The sequence below is a fragment of the Heteronotia binoei genome, chromosome 8, assembly GCF_032191835.1.
Source record: "Heteronotia binoei isolate CCM8104 ecotype False Entrance Well chromosome 8, APGP_CSIRO_Hbin_v1, whole genome shotgun sequence".
Lineage (NCBI taxonomy): Eukaryota > Metazoa > Chordata > Lepidosauria > Squamata > Gekkonidae > Heteronotia > Heteronotia binoei.
The window spans coordinates 13,151,334-13,170,035 of NC_083230.1; positions in this window are offsets into that span (position 1 = coordinate 13,151,334).

Consider the following 18,702-nt stretch of genomic DNA (forward strand, 5'->3'; position numbering starts at 1 on the left):
AGGCTGGGTTGTCACCAGTATGCTGATGACACCCAGCTCTATCTGCTTATGGACGGCTGGCCGATCTGCGCCCCAGAAAATCTGGACCGGGCGTTACAGGGCGTGGCTAGGTGGCTCAGGCTGAGCGGGCTGAGGCTAAATTCAGCGAAGACAGAAGTCCTTTGCTTGGGTCGTCGGGGTCCGGGAAGGGAAATCCCCCTGCCAGTTTTTGACGGTGCGCCGCTGATAGCGATGCATAGGGTCAAGAGCTTGGGGGTACTATTGGAGCCTTCCTTAATGATGGAGGCTCAGATAGCAGCCACTGCCAAGTCTGCATTTTTCCATCTTAGGCAGACAAGGCAGCTGGCTCCCTTCCTGGAGCGTGACGATCTAGCAACGGTGATCCATGCAATCGTCACCTCGAGGTTGGACTACTGCAATGCCCTCTACATGGGGCTGCCCCTGTGCCGAACCCAGAAATTGCAGTTGGTGCAGAATGCTGCCGCCCAGTTGTTACTGGGGCTCCCAAGATGGGAGCACATTCAGTCGGGGCTTCGGGTTCTGCACTGGCTGCCAATACTTTACTGAGTTCGGTACAAAGTGCTGGTCATTACCTTTAAAGCCCTATATGGTCTAGGACCTGCCTACCTGAGGGACCGTCTCTCCCCACATGTTCCCCAGATAGTACTGAGATCGGGAACTCAAAACCTCCTCGTCGTCCCCGGGCCAAAGGAAGCCCGCTTGAAATCTACTAGGGATAGGGCCTTCTCCGTAATGGCCCCTTCCTGGTGGAACCAGCTGCCGGAAGAGGTGAGGGCCCTGCGGGATCTTGCCCAATTCCGCAGGGCCTGTAAGACAGTCCTCTTCTGGCTGGCTTACAACTAACCGGCACCTGAAACTGAGTGTAGTTTTATAAGATTGCTGTATGTTTTTAATGTTTTAACTGTGTAAAATGTTTAAATTTTTATGTTAGATTTTATATGCTGTAAGCCACCCTGAGCCACCTGGTGGGAAGGGCGGGATATAAATTGCAAATAAACTAAACTAAACTAAATCTCCCAGGATCCCCTCTGTTCCCCTGATTGGGTGGCCAGGTTTTGGAGGAAACTGGCTCAGAGAGGGGTGGGGCCTGGGAGGAGGACATAAAAGGACCAAGCTCAGGAAGTGGGTGTTTTTTCCCTGGAAGGCTTAGCTGGAGGCAGGCTGTCGCCTGAAGAGCTGGAAGCAAGGGAAAAGTCCTTACCCAAGGGGGTAAGCGTTAGTATTAGTTTAGGGGCTGTATAGATAGACGCGTTAGGGTATTTGATTATTTTTCCCTTCCCCCTTTTTACTGTTTTATGCACCTTGTTGTTATATTGCACTGACCTTTTAAATAAACCTTTTTCCCCCCTTGTAGTTAACTCTGCCTGGTCCTCACACCCATTATTTGGCCTAAGCTAAGGGAGGCCTGGAAGGGCTTGGGAGGGTACTCTGGGCCTTCTCAAGGCAGACCCTTAAGCCAGAGTGGTGGCAACAATTGGTAATACCCCCCCCCCCAGGTCATGACACCTCTGTAAACTTCTAAAAAGGATGGGGTAGTTCAATAAGATTATACCCATAGTGCAGCTGGACATATGATATTAAATATCTCACGCAGGGGAAAATTTCTATGGCTTCTGTCAGGAAGAACATTTCCATGGGGTACAGATTGTTTCTACATTCTGTGCAATTGGAATCACCAGTGTCTGGCTTAGGGAAGGCTGGCTCCACTATAACTCCCCCCCCCCCATGGCTTCTATTAATGGCTGAGGACAGAGGAAAACCTCTCTTTCTCAGTGGCCGTTTTCCCACTGAGCTTACCTCGGAGTGACGTCCCTCTTCACCGTGCAGTGTCTGCGCGGATTTCCCACCAACTGCTCCGAGGCTGCTCCGAGTAACCAAGTAGAGTCGTGGCTTTTACGTCGCTAACGTAAACTGTTTTTTAGCGGTTTCCATTTGCGATGCGAAAGGTTGGGAACTTCCTGGTTCCTCGGAGCAATCTCGGAGCAGTTGGTGGGAAATCCGTGCAGATGCTGCGCGGTGAAGAGGGACGTCGCTCCGAGGTAAGCTCAGTGGGAAAACGGCCATTGTTTGATCACAAGTTGAAAACTGGCAATGCAATTCTAAATTCATTGACTGAAATGGATTTAGAAGGGGGTAGCTCTGTTTAGAGCACTGAAGGAGCAAGCAGGGCACCTATACTAGCATTCAGTTTTGGATTGTTCATTCATCATGTAGGTAAACAACAGAGAGGAAGCCAGGCTTACATGGCATATTAAAAACTTGAAAGTTACAACTCCGTTGACATTAACCTGGCTTCACTTTCTGTTGCAGGCACTTTCTCCAGAACAAGAATCTATACTGGTCTGTAGAAATGATTAACTTATATAGAACCGAATCAGTATAACCCATCAGCTAAATGTCACCTTTTCTTGTCTATGACATATATATACTGAGAACTTTGTGTAAGCTTGTACTGGGAAGTCAGGGGTTGTTATTCATGAACATATGAAGCTGCCTTATACTGAATCAGACCTTTGGTCCATCAAAGTCAGTATTGTCTTCTCAGACTGGCAGCGGCTCTCCAGGGTCTCAAGCTGAGGTTTTTCACACCTATTTGCCTGGAGCCTTTTTTGGAGATGCCAGGGATTGAACCTGGGACCTTCTGCTTTCCAAGCAGGTGCTCTACCACTGAGCCACCATCCCTCCCTTTGTTATCCCCTGGTAAACGGTGCAGTAGGGCTAGCATTATGGAATGGGAAACAAAGCAAACAAAAACCAAGGCAACAAAAACTAAGGCATGACACTGTACTACAAATACAGAACTGAGTATTTGAAGGGAATCACCTATAGTCAGGCCTTTTTTTCTGGAAAAAGTGGTGCCAGAGCTCTCAAGAGGGAAATGAAGGAGAAACATACGAGTGCTTATAATGAACTTTTAATCATTTTTTTTTTTTTGAGAATTTGGTTTCCACAAATTGGTTCTGGAACTCCATTTTGCCATGTTCTCCCAGAAAAAAAAGCCCTGCATACCCTCAAAAAATCGTTGATGGCAAAACACTGTAATGTGCTAAAGGCAGCATTCTGAAGCAGTGGGGACCATGGCATTTTTGTGCATACACAAACGGGACTGTTCTCTGCCTGTTAATTTCAGGCTGTTCACATGCAATTCAAACATCCTGACAGATGTCCAACTCCTATGACTGTGACACACAATTATGAAGTAAACTGAGAAGCACATGTATGTGATAATAACTAGGACTGTGAAAGTGCTAAACGCCATCAGGCGGGCCCAACAGATTACCTAGTGAGCCCGTATAGTGAGATTTCTGACTTCTGTTGGTTGAAGGGCTTGTCTGTTCCATGCCACATACTGCTTTTGACTCTTCTATTCATTTTTAAAAAAATAGATTATCCTAGAAAACAGAGTGGTGGGATGCAGTATGGAGGGCAACCCCCCCAAAAAAAACAAACCTTAAAGCCTTCTTGGGCTGGCAATATCCTTTGCTTGATTCTTTGAATTCCATGCAGCATCTCTTGCATCCTACCTTCCCCTTCTAGTAATTTCAGTTTCGCAGATGTCTCAGAATACCATCTGTCAAACTTATGTATATATAGTATATTTATACTACTAAGAAATAAAATCCAATGGAGTCAGCATTGTCTTGGAGAAGCTTAAAGGGTCATAAATTAGGCCAAAAATTATACCCACAAAGAGTGATGACAGAAACAAAGCAAACCAAATCAAATAAACTGATTTATTTTTGTGGGTGCGAAAACCTTTTCAATCAAAAAGAGAATTTGAATAATTTCCTTTACACTGTGCAGATATCAAAAGATTTCTGGTTTTGCAAAGTCCTATTTCATATTCATGCATTATCTCCCACTGCCTCATTACATAGGTGATGCTGTTTGATATTTATCCCACTAGGCTTTGATTTGGAACAGACAAACCTACCCGACTGGTAATAGATTTTACATCAGGTAAAGTAACAGGGAAGAAATGTTTATCCATTATATTACAACAGTGCTTTAGGACAGTGCTTTAAAATCAGAGTTTAGTAGGTGAACCTTTTCATGGGAGAAAAATCTTCATTAGTTATATTTTACTGTGTCAAATTGCAGTCAAAGGCACAGGGACTCTTTCTGGGGAAAAAACAAACACCCATCCATCTGTATTCCAGCAATATCATTGTATTCTACCACCAGCTAGGGCAGGTATCAGAAGATCTATCTATCTAAACCTCAGAGCTGGAAGTGACCGCCAGGCTCATCTAGTTCAAAACCCTGCCAACACAGGACCTACAACTATAATCAGGGCCAGAGTAAGGCCAACTGATGCCTTAAACACATCTGAACAATGGTGCTCCTCACCCCTTCCATTGTTTAATTGACAAGGCATTAAGACTCAATAAGTGTTGGAGGTGAAATGAGAAATTAAAAACTCAGTTTTCTTCCAGGCCATCCCCCAGGCCAGCCACCACAACCATGTTAAATATAAACATGTGTGTCTCTGTGTGTGTATCAGTAAGTAATATAAGCAAAAACAAAACAAGGCCAAAACTGTGGTGTCCCCCTTTCCTTGGTGCCCTAAACACGTCCATGTTTTGCTTAATGGTTAATCAAAGACTGACTGTAAGATCCTTGACAAGTCGGCCTTGAATTGATACTGAAAAAGCTCCAATGATGAAGAATCTGCCACTTCACATGGAAGACTATTCTAGTGTAGAATACACATCATGTCAGGAAGTTCTTTCTCAAATATAGGTGAAGCTGTAGTTTATATCCATTAGTCCGAATCCTGTGTCCTATCATCAAACATGACTGAAAACATGTCTAACTTTCCTCCACATGGCATCACTTTAGATATTGGAAGGTGGCAATCATATCACCTCATGGGGTTTCCCCCCTACATAGAAATTCCAGGCTGCTTCAACTTCTCATCAGACATGCCCTTCAAACTCCTCACCAGCTTTGTTGACCCACACTCATCTCTTTCCAGCTCACTGATATCTTTCTTAAACTGTGGTGGCCTAAACTGAACATTCCTCTCATGGATTGCTGCCTTGACATGGTGAGAGGGCTTGTGCGGTTCAGTGAGGCTGTGGGCTATGCCATGCAGGGCCACCCAAGATGGACAGGCCACAGCTGAGAACCCAGACAAGAGATCTCTTCAAGAAATTTGGAGAAATCAAGAGAACGTTTCGTGCAAAGATGGCCATGATAAAGGACAAAAACGTTAGGGACCTAACAGAAGCTGAAGAGATTAGGAAGAGGTGTCAAGAATACACAAAAGAATTATACAAGAAGATCTCAATGTCCTGGACAACCATGACGGTGAAATCGCTGATCTTGATCCAGACATCCTGGAGTGTGAAGTCAAATGGGCCTTAGAAAGCATTACTAACAACAAAACAAGTGAAGATGATGGTATTCCAGTTGAGCTATTCAAAGTCCTAAAAGACGATGCTGTTAAAGTGATGCACAGATTATGTTAGCAAATTTGGAAAATGCAATAGTGGCTACAGGATTGGAAAAGGTCAGTTTATATTCCAATCCCAAAGAAGGGTAATGCCAAGGAATGTTCAAACTGTCGCACCATTGCACTCATTTCACATGCCAGCAAGGTCATGCTAAAGATCCTACAAGCTAGGATTCAGCAGTATGTCGATCAGGAACTACCAGAAGTTTAAGCTGGGTTTCAGAGAGGTAGAGGAATTGGAGATCAAATTGCCAACATTCGCTGGATTATGGAGAAAGCACGGGAGTATCAGAAAAATGTCTATTTCTGGTTCATTGACTATGCTAAAGCCTTTGATTGTGTGGATCACAACAAACTGTGGCAAGTCCTTAAAGAGATGGGAGTACCAGCCCACCTCTCATCTCCTGAGAAACCTATATAAGGGTCAAGAAGCAACTATCAAAACAGGATATGAAGCAACTGATTGGTTTAGAATAGGAAAAGGAGTTTGAGAAGGATGTATATTGTCATCCTGCTTATTTAATTTACATGCAGAGTACATCATGCGGAATGCTGGCCTGAATGAAGAACAAACTGGAATTAAGATTGCCAGGGAAAACATCAACAACTTCAGATATGCAGATGACACCACTCTAATGGCAGAAAGTGAAGAGAAGCTAAAGAACCTCTTGTTGAGGGTGAAAGAGGAGAGCACAAAAGTAGGCTTGAAACTCAACATCAAAAAAAACTAAGATCATGGCATCCGGCCCCATCACACCTTGGCAAATAGAAGGGGAAGACATGGAAGTTGTGACAGACGTGACATTTCTGGATCATTTCAAGATCAATGCAGATGGTGACTGTAGCCATGAAATTAAAAGACGTTTGCTCCTTGGGAGGACAACTATGGCGAACCTAGGCATTATAATAAAAAGTAGAGACATCACCCTGCCAACAAAAGTCCGTATTGTCAAAGCGGTGGTATTCCCAGTAGTAATGTATGGCTGTGAGAGCTGGACCAGAAGGAAGGCTGAGTGCAGAAGAATAGATGCTTTTGAGCTGCGGTGCTGGAGAAGAATCTTGAGAGTCCCTTGGACTACAAGAAGATCAAAGCAGTCAGTCCTAAGGGGAATCAATCCTGCTGGAGAGAGCATGTGTTAATCCATGTCAAAAAAATCTAGCTAAGGCTCCATACAAAGTCGGGAGAAGGAGGCTGATGAAGTGTTTACTATCGAAATCGCGAGGATTCCTGCAATAAACCTTTCCTTACTTTTCTCCGTACCGTTTGGAGTTGAACGCTGAGTTGTAAAGTTTTCACCACCTCTGGGTCTACTTGAAGAAGCCATTTATCAGGCCGTGGAAAGACTTTGTGGGGGCAGTTCATGTATTGCATACTCAGTGTTCTGTATTTGTTGTTCTTTTCAATTTTGCACTAAATACATTTACACATGGTTTATGTGGAGATGACATTGTTTCCGGTGGTCTCCTTATATTGTTTATCTAATATACTGGCTCCAGTTGTGTTTCTCATATTTGACCATGTGACTGGGCCTGGCTGGATGCAGGAAACCTGAAGCAATGAGGTATCATCATTAGAACCTTTTTGTAACTTACTAAGCTCAGATGTGCCTGCTCTGCTTAAACATCTGGTAGGGCAAGTTTTTAAATCAGGGAAAGAAAGATGCATTTCAAACCAACTTTTATTTGATCTTCTGGTTGCTGGTCGTGTGCTGTGCTAAGATTATGCTTGTAACTTTTCACTTTTTTAAATAAACCTTTTACTATTTTGAAGGCTGGTAGTAAAGCTCTGTACCTCATAGTTCCCCAACTGCCTTAGACCATGCTACTGTAAGAGGGGAGTCCCAGGAAGGGGGAAGGCATGCAGTTGGCAAGGGTGCCAATCCTCCAGGGGTCTCCTCAAGAAGGACTTTGGTCTCTGTGATAACCAAGTGCTGGGGAGCAGAGGATCTCAAGGCCAGGCCTCAAAACTGGAAAGGGGGATTGGGAGTCCTGTTCCTCTTAGTCAGGAACCCCTAAATTGAACAGGTGGTGGCAGCACTCCCTAGTGGCAGGAAGAAGAATTGCTCCCTCCAGGAGTTGGCAACCCAAGAGGGAGCTGATGGGACTGGGTCTGAAGGCTGAATTGGGCCAGTTCTGTCACACTGAGATTTAACAATCATACTTTGTCTCTCCACATGTTCACAAACAGACTCCTTAATAATTTATTATAAAATCTTTGTCACTTCTCTCTCTCTCTCTCTCTCTCTCTCTTTGGTGTGTTTGTGAATGACTAGACAGGATCTTACACTGAAGAACTGTAAGAAGGTAATATATAATGCTAGGCTTCTGAAATAGTCAAGGTTCTGGTATGTTTGAGGAAGTGGTGTGATCCTTGACCATTGTGGTAAATAGGAGCATGCTCAACATGCTCAATACACTGTCCATGTAACTGATTCCCTGCCTGTTTTTAGAACAAGAAAAAAAAAATAGAACTCATAAATCAATGAATGGCACAAAAACTTGCGACAGGAGGATATGCAGCTCAATAGTAGAACCAAAGGGCAGAATTAGTCTTGGCAGAATTAGTTAAAAATCTCATATAGCAGGTGTTAGGAAAGTCCATCACAACCAGGTAGGACAGATAATACGTTGCTAACAGTCTAATGATTTCGCTTGACATAAGGAGGTTTCCTAAGTCTGATGGATCTAGAATTTTCCAATTATCTCCAATTATATCCATTAGTCTGAGTCCTGTGTTCTGTCATCCAGCATGACTGAAAACATATTTAACCCATCCTGCACATGGCATCCCTTTAGATGTTACTTCTGTTCATATCATCTAAAGTACAAAATATAATTGGCATTGGTGAAGTGAACAATGACATTGATCAACACTTTCAGGTGAGAAATTTGCATGGGGATAGAGCCGGGATATCTTCGCACAATTCAATGGTGACTTGCTTGTTGAATAGCTCTGACTGCTTTGAATTTGATGTAAAAGGCTAAAATGGAATTTGCATTTTGTGAAAGCTGAGAAGCTGCAATTGATTTTGTGGCAGAAAGTGTAGTCTGTTTTAGAATTTTCAGTGTAATGGGTTTGTTTGTGGCAGATAAGAACTACCCAATATGTTCCCTTCTTTAGCTTGTAGCCTGTAGAATATTGTGAACAACAGGTTAAAATATATAGTTTACAGATTAAGGTTACCAAGTCTAAATTGCTTGAAGGATCAAAGAAAACTTTGATTTTAATGAGTGTTTGTTTTTAAAAGAATGTCCAAATGAATTTTAGCTGGGCGATTAAGCAATAAATGCATGCTTTATTTGGTTGAACCAAAGAATTTGACTAAAAAAAACCTTCACAGCTTTAACATTGATTTTGAGGTGCCAGGATATGTGGGGGAGAGTTTAATTACTAGATCAATTACTAAAAGATTGATTTGTTGAATGCCAAAACTACCACATGCCTTCTCTCTTTTGGATTATAAACCTGCCAGAAGGTATTGTTCCAGTGTTGCTCTTTTTTTATCTATTGTAATGTGCCTAGTGCATGTTAAGCGCTCTAGAAAAAAATGATGATGAAACAATTTGTACTTGATGAATCTGGTTTCAGCAAGACGAGGCAGTCGCGTCCTGAAACGTCGGCTCAGGATGGAGTGAACGGAGCAGGGGGTTTTTTTGTGTGTGTGTGTGGGGGGGAGCTTTTGGATCCAGCAAAGCTCCAATCAGGGAGCATTGCTAGTAGAGGGTGCTCAGGGGGGAGACATTGGGGAGCCTTTGGCTTTCTAGCCCTTGCCTTTGACCCATACATATCGGACACCATTTCAGCGAGAAAGTCACAGCTACCAGAGATAGAGGAGAAGGTGGATTGCGTCTTGGGGGAAAAAAATCTAAAGGAACCCAAAACTAAGGAATTACGATATTGCATACCTGAAGTAAGGTATTTTCATTGTTTGTTTTTTTGTCAGCCGAGTGTGCTTGGTCGGAGTAAAGAAAAAGGGTGTCGGTCAGTAGAATATTGTTTTTTTCTCTCTTTTGCAGTGTGCAGCATTCTTTTTTTTTTTTAGACCTACCCTTGCTTGCTTTTTTTTTTTTTTGACACTTTGGCAAAATAAGCAGGGAGTGATCTGGGGTGTGTCAGAATAAGAAGAAAGAAATTTGGCTGGACATTCTGTTTGGTTTTGCCCTGTTCTCTCCCGGAACTTTGATGGTGGGGCAGTCTTGGAGTTTACATGTTTTGAAAGGAGGCATACCCTGTTTCCCTGAAAATAAGACCTACCCCAAAAATAAGCCCTAGCAGGATTTCTATGCATTTGTTAAATATAAGCCCTACCCCGATAATAAGACCTAGTGATGGGCGTGGCTACGCAGCGTATCTGCATAGCCACGCTATGCATTCTGGCGCGGAGTGGTAAGACTGAAATACCTGGAGAGTTATGACAATGTTCCAGAAGATGACTTAACTGTATTTGAATAAATGTAGATTGTTGTATCATACTTAATAAAAAAAATAAGACATCCCCTGGAAATAAGCCCTCGTGTGTCTTCTTGAGAAAAAACAAATATAAGACTGTGTCTTATTTTCGGGGAAACACGGTAGCTGCATCACTACTATAACTCTGGTGGATTACAAATAGCTCTTACTCTAATCAAGACTTCCTTAACATAGCTACTGGCTCTGCAGTTATTGACTTGTTTTCGACTGTTGTTTGCTTACTGTTTGTTGTGGTAGAGAGCCAAAGAGATCCAAAGAAATTCTAAACATTAGACTGAGTTATCGAGAAGGAACTTTAAAAACAGCAACCTGACAATGGAGTGAGAAAGTGGGTTGCTGATTGGATGACTCCATTCGTATGAACTTAATGGATTATAACTTGGTGGAGAAACTGAATCAAGATCTTAAAGGATTATTATAATCTAGTATATGTAAATTTAAAGAGGAACTTAAAGAGGGAAAAAAGCAAAGAAGAAAGAAAGAAGTGGAAAGAGGAAGAGAGGAAGGTACAAGGAAGAAAGAAGAAGGAAGAGGATCTTCAGAGGAGAGAGAAGAGAGTGAAATTACTGTCTGCAACTTGTTTATGTGTGCGTCTATGATGTGTGAGGCTAGATGGGTGTGTGAGTGAGTGAGTTAGTCTAATGTATTATGGGTGTGATAGAAGGGATAGTAAATATAAAACAATATAGATCAATATAGATCATCATCATCATAGTTTCATCATAGTTTATTAGTCTCAAGACCAGAATATAGTATAAACATAATATGAAAAAATAAAAACAGACATAGTATACAAAAATAGAGATAAAAATTTAAGAATCTTTAAAATGTAATTCCTGCTGTCTAAGAATATAGATCTAATTAGTGTTAATTTATAAGCATTAATTGAGGGATAAACTGAAGATAAGGAGGTTATTGGGGGGGTTTCTCATGTTTAAATTCTCGTGTGTTTGAGTGTGTGTACTGTATGAAGTGAAGGTTAATTAATGTGTGTGCAGTGTATGAAGTGAAGGTGTGGAATTGTTTTCTGTGGCCCCAGAAGGTAGGACCAGAACCAATGGGTTGAAATTAAATCAAAAGAGTTTCCGGCTCAAGAATAGGAAGAACTTCCTGACCATTGGAGTGGTTCCTCAGTGGAACAGGCTTCCTCAGGAGGTGGTGTGCTCTCCTTCCTTGGAGGTTTTTAAACAGAGGCTAGATGGCCATCTGACAGTAATGAAGATCCTGTGAATTTGGGGGGGAGGTATTTGTGAGTTTCCTGCATTGTGCAGGGGGTTGGACTAGATGACCCTGGAGGTCCCTTCCAACTCTAAGATTCTATGTCTATGATTCTATTTTCCTAGTGAATTTTGAGTGTGTACTGGATGGGTTTGAGTGTTTATTGTATGCCAAAAATATTATCTAATTGAAATATCTATATATAATGGTTTGGGTAGGTCTCAGGAATTTAAACTAAAAGTGTGCAAGGTAAACAGTCCCTTTGGATCAGAGGGAACTTCAGTTATTGGTTTCTTTCGGTCTCCCTTTGCTTTCCTCCTTTCTACGTTATCAGCTTGTGAAAATAGAAGGGCATATATATTGATAAAAGATAAATTTTGGGGGGGTCCCTTTAAATATTAATAAGATGAGTAAAAAAACTAAATCACAATTCTCGCCTGGCCAAAAAACCAAAATCGGTTGGAATGGCACTGTCACAGGATGCTCTTAAAGAACTTCAATCAACTTTTGAAACCTTCTTCATGGGGGCACTAAACCAACTGCAAAATAACTTAACTGAACAGATAGGATGACCAAATTAGATGGGCTGGGGAATCGACTGAAGGATATTAAAACTGACATTGTAAATTTGATACAAACTACAAATTCTTTTGATGCCAAGTTAACATAGCAAATCAACATATAGATAAAATAGAAAGTAAACAAAAAGAAACAGAAAATGGATTTATTAGATTAGAAATGGATAAGTCAGTTTATATGTTAAGATTATATGTCAAGTTTATATGTCAAGAAAAGCAGAAAAATTTGATAGCACAAAAATTTGATAGGAGAGGCATTGGCCCAAGTGATGAAGATGGAGGCAACAGAATTAGAAAGGGAAATAGACTATGTCTATAGAATAAATTCATTATATGCAAAAAAAGAACACAGTACCTTGAGAAGTATATCTCAGATTTGTGAGAAAACAGGTTTAAGATACTGTTTGGAGAGCTGTACGAGAACAATCTATTATAATTAAAGGTCAAAATGTTAAAGTAATGAGATAGATACCATGGCTGATTAGAAAAAGAAGAGCTGATTGTAAAGTCTTAGCAACATTACTGCAAGAGAAAGCAATACCCTATAAGTGACTTATTCTGGAAGGTCTTATTTTCTCTTTTGAGGCCACATGATTTAGAATTGATTCAGTTTTGAGACTTAGAGAATTTCTAGACAATCAAGTGAAAAACTGGTATAAATAGAAAGGGGGGGGGGAGAATTCAAAAGATCCCCCAGAAAATGGACATAAAGAACAACATAGGCAAAGATTAGAAGGTTCAACAGATTCTGATCAAGAAGTGGAGGAGGAGTTGGAAGAAGGAACTCAAATGGAAACAAGACTGCAAAAGAAGAAAAATAATATATAAGGAGTTAAAAGGAACACAACCTTAGTAATGGCAACCCAAATAGAAATAACTTCAATTAACATCAATGGTTTAAATTCACCACAAAAGAGGGGAAAAAACTTTCTTACTATTAAGAAGGCTCAATTCAGACTTTATCTGTCTCCAGGAGACACATATAAGAAAGACAGACTAACACGTTGCAAGACAAGAAACTGGGGAAAGTTTTTATCTCATCAGATGGGGACAAAAAGAATAGAAGACTAGCTACTTATATTTTAAAAAAATTAAGTCTAAGCTTCTTTTTGCTTCAGAAGATGCTAGAATTGAACTAATTGAAGTACTCAGAGGAGACCAGAAACTACTACTGGTGAACATCTATGCTCCAAATGAACATGAATTTTTTTTTTTAATAAGCTACATAAAATTTTGAAAAAATATGATTATGAACATGTGTATCATAGGGGATTACAGTGTTGTCTTTGAGAAGATTGATGATAGGAAGACTCAAATAAGTTAAAACATCTGAGAGGAGGTGGCCAAGTACTACCTAAAAGTTTTATTTGGATGGCTGAAAAATACACATGGGTAGATGTTTGGAGAACTCGAAACCCCACAACAAAAGACTATATGTTTTACTCTCATAGGCACCAATCATGGTCACGTATTGACATGTGTTGGATGACAGTGGGGTTGATGAAAGATTTAGAAATCATAGAAATTTTGCCAAATACTTTTTCGGACCATAACCCATGACAGTAGTGCTTAAAGGAGAGCATCTACAATATAGATGGAGACTGAATTCAACAATTTTAAGAAACAAGAAATTTGTAGAACAAACAAAAAGAGAAATAAAATCCTTCTTTGAAATAAATACCCAGGAAGGAATGTCTTCAAAAATAGTTTGGGAAGTCAGTAAAGCTTTTTTTAGGGGCTTGGCAATAAAATTAAAGCAATACAGAATATGGAAAACAGAAAGAAGATTAAAGAGCTGATGGGTTTGTTAAGTCAAAAAGAGAAAGACTTGAAAGTAAAACCCAATATGTCTACACTGAAACAAAAAATTAAAGTGTTACAACATCAAATAAACCTTATTTACTTAGAGGAGATGGAAAAGAAGATGGTTTGAATGGGCAAATAAACCAGGAAGATGGCTAGCCTACAGAATACGGAAAGAGAAAGAGAAAAGACTGATAAATACTTAAAAGATAAAGATGGGAAGGAAAATTTTTTACCTCAAGATATCAAGGAAATCATAAAAGATTTTTATAGTCAATTATATATAAAAAATTGAAATTGATGAAACTCAACAAAGAGAGTATTTGAAATCCCATAATTTACCAAAATTAAATGAAGAACAAATGAAACTTTTAAACAACCCTATAACAGTTCAAGAAATTACTCAAGCCTGGAAGAACCAAAAGATGGCCTGCCAGATGGCCTGCCAATCGAGTATTATTTAACTTTTGAAGATTGTCTTCTCCTTTCTTTCAAACAGTTGATGGAACATGTATGGGAGCAAGCAGAGATACCAGAAACATTGATTCCCAAAGAAAATAGAGATCCTAAGGAAGTTAAGAACTACAGACCAATAGCCCTCCTCAACGTTGATTATAAAATCTTTAGAACTATCTTGGCAACAAGACTAAAAAAAATTCTAGCGGCCATCATACATCAAGATCAATCTGGATTTCTTCCTAAAAGGCAACTTAGAAATAATGTCAGAAGCATTCTAAATACATTAGAATATCTCGAAGCCAATCCAGATAAACAAATGGCACTAGTATTTCTGGTTGCCGAAAAAGCTTTCGATAATCATAATTAGCAGTTTACGGTAGAACAAGGAAATGGAATTTGGGAAAAGGTTTATGAGGATGATTTAGGCAGTATACACTAGGCAAAGAGCAAAAGTTATGGTGAATGGGGATCAAACATAAGAGATTGAATTATCAAAGGGTCCCCTGTCACCACTGCTATTTATATTGTCACTGGAAATTTTTAACATCACTGTTAGGAACAATAAAGAGAAACAAGTCTGAAAGTGAAGGGTGAGGAATACAAACTTCAAGCATTTGCAGATGATGTGGTCCTGATATTGCAGAATCCATTAGATTCAATTGATGCTCTACTGGCAGATCTTAAAGAATATGTTCATATGGCTGGACTAAAAGTCAATCAACAAAAGACAAAAATGTTAGTCAAAAATATGACGATAGCAAATGGTCTGGTGTGGTTGTGTGTTTGGATAAAACTTGAAAACGGAAGAGTACTGGCAACTGAAGGGCATTATCTAAAAATATGTTGGCATGCATATATGTGGTACAACATTCAAGGTCATAAATAGTTCAAAAACCATTTGATATGGAAATCCTTAATTATAACTTGGGAAAAAAGTTAGCCCCTTAATGTTAATTTTAATGTAACTGTATATTGATTTAAGATGATTTTATTGTATTGTATTGCATTTATATGTTGTGAGCCGCCCTGAGCCTGCTTGTGCGGGGAGGGCGGGATACAAATAAAAAGTTATTATTATTATTATTATTATTATTATTATTATTATTATTATTATTATTATTATTATTATTAAAAATAAAAAGAGAAATATATATTAAAATTCCAAGATGGGTTTTCCCTAGCGAAACATCTATGTACTTTCACCTATTAGGAAAAAATAAAATAATAAGGTACCAAGAATTATTAAGGGAAGATGGCTCTTTGAAAACAGACTCTGAATTAGAAAGCCAAAAGTGAAATTAGACTGGTGGCCTACAAATTAAACCTAGATTTAACAAAGACAAAATAGTGGGTTTTCACTACAAATTTTGCTTTTGACAAACTGTTATTAGAAAATCATGTTAAACTTATTTTTTTTAATAACTATCTTTTGCAAATGAAAATGGAAGAGGAAACAGTTAAGGAAGTGATGGTAAAATGGTCCCAAAATTTGGGTCACAGTATTGATCTAGAGCAATGGACACAGATGTGGAAGGTAAATTGTAAAATTTCAAAATTGGTAAATTTTAAAGAAAATTTATTTAAAATGTTTCACAGATGGTATATGACACCTGTTAGATTAGCTAGAATATACGCAAACATTTCTGTAATGTGTTGGAAATGTGAGGATCACCCAGGTACATTCTATCATCTTTGGTGGCTATGCAAAAAGGCCAAGTCTTACTGGGTGAAAGTACACAAAATGTTACAAGGGGGTTTGAAAGTAGTGTAACCTTTTAAACTGAAGTTATTTTTATTAAGCATAACACAACAAGCAGTGGATAAAGAAAATATGCATTTAGTGGTACATATAACAGCAGCAAGAATCTTATATGTTAAAAGTTAGAAACAGAAAAATGTACCAAGTATGGAGGAGTTATTAGAGAAAATTCTGAATATAGCTGAATTAGATATCTTAACGGCCCTCCTGAATGGAAAACCGAGGAAAACAGCAGTAGATAAATGGGATAGGCTATATAGTTGGATACAAGAAACTGGAAGTAGAAAACTTCTATGCAAATGAGTTAAAATGGGTTCAAACTAAAGGTAAAATATGACTGTAAAATGAGAAGACTGTAAAACTACTTTCGTGAATAAACAATTTTATTAGTAACATATGGTAGTAGAACTATAACTACAACTTATAAAAAGCTTAATATATATTAAAAAAAAGACCATCATTCTACCCCACATCTTACTTTCTCCCACCCCTCCCCCAACTACTTGACCCCCGCCAGTGTTATTTTCTTTAAAAAAAACAGATATTAAAGGTACCCTTAACTATCAAGAAAAAAAACGAAACAAAAAAGAAACATAGGGAAGAAGAACCCCCTTCAAGAGTTATATTGTTATCTTAAAAATCTTAATCCTCAAAAATTGTCCAATGTCCTTTTATTTTCCACTCTTTCTCTACATATCTTCTGAATTTCTTCCACTCTTGGTTAAAAAGTTCTAAATCACAGTCTCTTAATTTTCTTGTTAATTTGTCCATTTCACTCCATGACATAACTTTCATAATCCAGTCCCATTTTTCTGGTATTTTTTCTTGCTTCCACAACTGCGCATACAATGTCCTAGCAGCTGAGAGCAAGTACCATATTAATGTTCTATCTTCTTTTGGAAATTTTTCCATTTGTAATCCCAGCAGAAAAGTCTCTGCCTCTTTATTGAATTCATATCCCAGGATCTTAGATATCTCTTGTTGAATCATTTGCCAAAACATTTTAGCTCTTTCACAAGTCCACCACATATGGTAGAAAGAACCTTCATGCTTTTTACATTTCCAGCACCTATCTGGCATCTTATTGTTCATCTTTGCTAATTTTTTTGGAGTCATATACCATCTATACATCATCTTAAAACAGTTCTCTTTAATACTATGACATGTTGCGAGTTTCATGGAATTTTTCCACAGATATTCCCAAGATTCCATCTTTATTTCTTTATTTACATTAATTGCCCATTTTATCATTTGAGATTTCACTACTTCATCTTCTGTAGCCCATTGTAAAAGTAATTTGTACACTTTTGAAATTAATTTCTCATTATCTCCAAGTAGAACTCTTTCCATTTCTGTTTGTTCTTTCCTTATTCCTTCAGCTTTGATATCATTCTCCATCAAACTTTTTATTTGTTGCATTTGAAACCAATCATATTTATAGTTTAGTTCTTCTGCAGTTTTCAATTCTATTTTCCCGCTTTGTATTTTTAGTAACTGGTTGTATGATAGTTGTTTTTCCTTGACTGTTTTGGCCGTTAACTTTATCACTTCAGCCGGCACTATCCATAAAGGTCTCCTCTCATCACCATATTTCTTGTACTTTATCCACACATTTAATAAGCTACTCCTTATATAATGGTGAGAGAAAAGACCGTCCATCTTCTTTTTTCCATAGTACAAATATGCATGCCAGCCGAATTTTTTTCCATGGCCTTCTAACATTAGAAGTTTTTTATTTAATAACGTTATCCATTCTTTTAACCATACTAAACAAATTGCTTCATGATACAGTTTCAAATCTGGTAATTGGAATCCACCTCTCTCTTTCGCATCTATCAGGACTTTCATTTTAATTCTAGGTTTCCTCCCGGCCCACACGAATTCCGAAATTTTTCTTCGCCATTTATCAAATTGCTTAGCATCTTTCACAATGGGGATGGTTTGAAACAGATACATAATCCTTGGTAAAATATTCATTTTTACTGCAGCTATTCTACCCAACAGTGACAAATTGAGCTTGTTCCACTTTAGCATATCTTCTTCTATTTTACGCCATAGCTTTTCATAATTGTTCTTAAACAAATCAATATTTTTCATTGTTATCTCTACCCCTAGGTATTTTACCTTAGAGGTAACTTCACAACCCGTTAGTCTTTGTAGTTCTTGTTGTCTATTTTTCTGCATATTCTTACATAAGATTTTTGATTTTTCTTTGTTTATATAAAGTCCCGCCAACTCCCCAAACTCTTGTATTCTCATTAACAACAAAGGTGTAACTTGTAAAGGATTTTCATTTATAAACATTATATCATCTGCAAATGCTCTGTATTTATAGACTTCCGGGGAGGAAAATGGCGAGCTGAGTTGTCTCTCGTAACGGGAGCAAGCTGAAGGTCTTGTTCGGGGTAGTGGAGGGCAAACCAAAGCCCACTGCCTACCTTTCTCAGTGAGAGAAAGGTCCAAGACTTGCACTAAAAACTTTAGAAGAGATTTACCTTGGCTGAAAAGGAGCTTTGGAGAAGGGTCCTTTGAGGCTTTGAGGAATCTCAGAAGTTTGCAAAATTATCGTCTGCAAGATCTCTCAGAGCCATTGATTTGGCATAAGCTCGTCACGATCCTAACCTTCTGGGACATTTTTAAACAACTAAAGTCTTGGAAGACCAGTGGAACTTGGATAAACAGAGGAAAAAAGGTACAGAAACTCTTCTTTCACTCCGGAGCTATTTACAGACTAAAGAGACGTTTTAAAGGTGGAAATAAGGGGAAAATATAAAACTTGCAAGTAGAAGAAGGGAAGGGTGAAGTTTGGACTATTTTGACATAAAAGACAGTGTTAAAAACTGCTAAAAATTGAAGAGAAATCATTGTTGTGTCTACTTACAATTTGTGGAATGTAAACAACCATACTGCGCAGGAATATACTGGAACAGTCCTC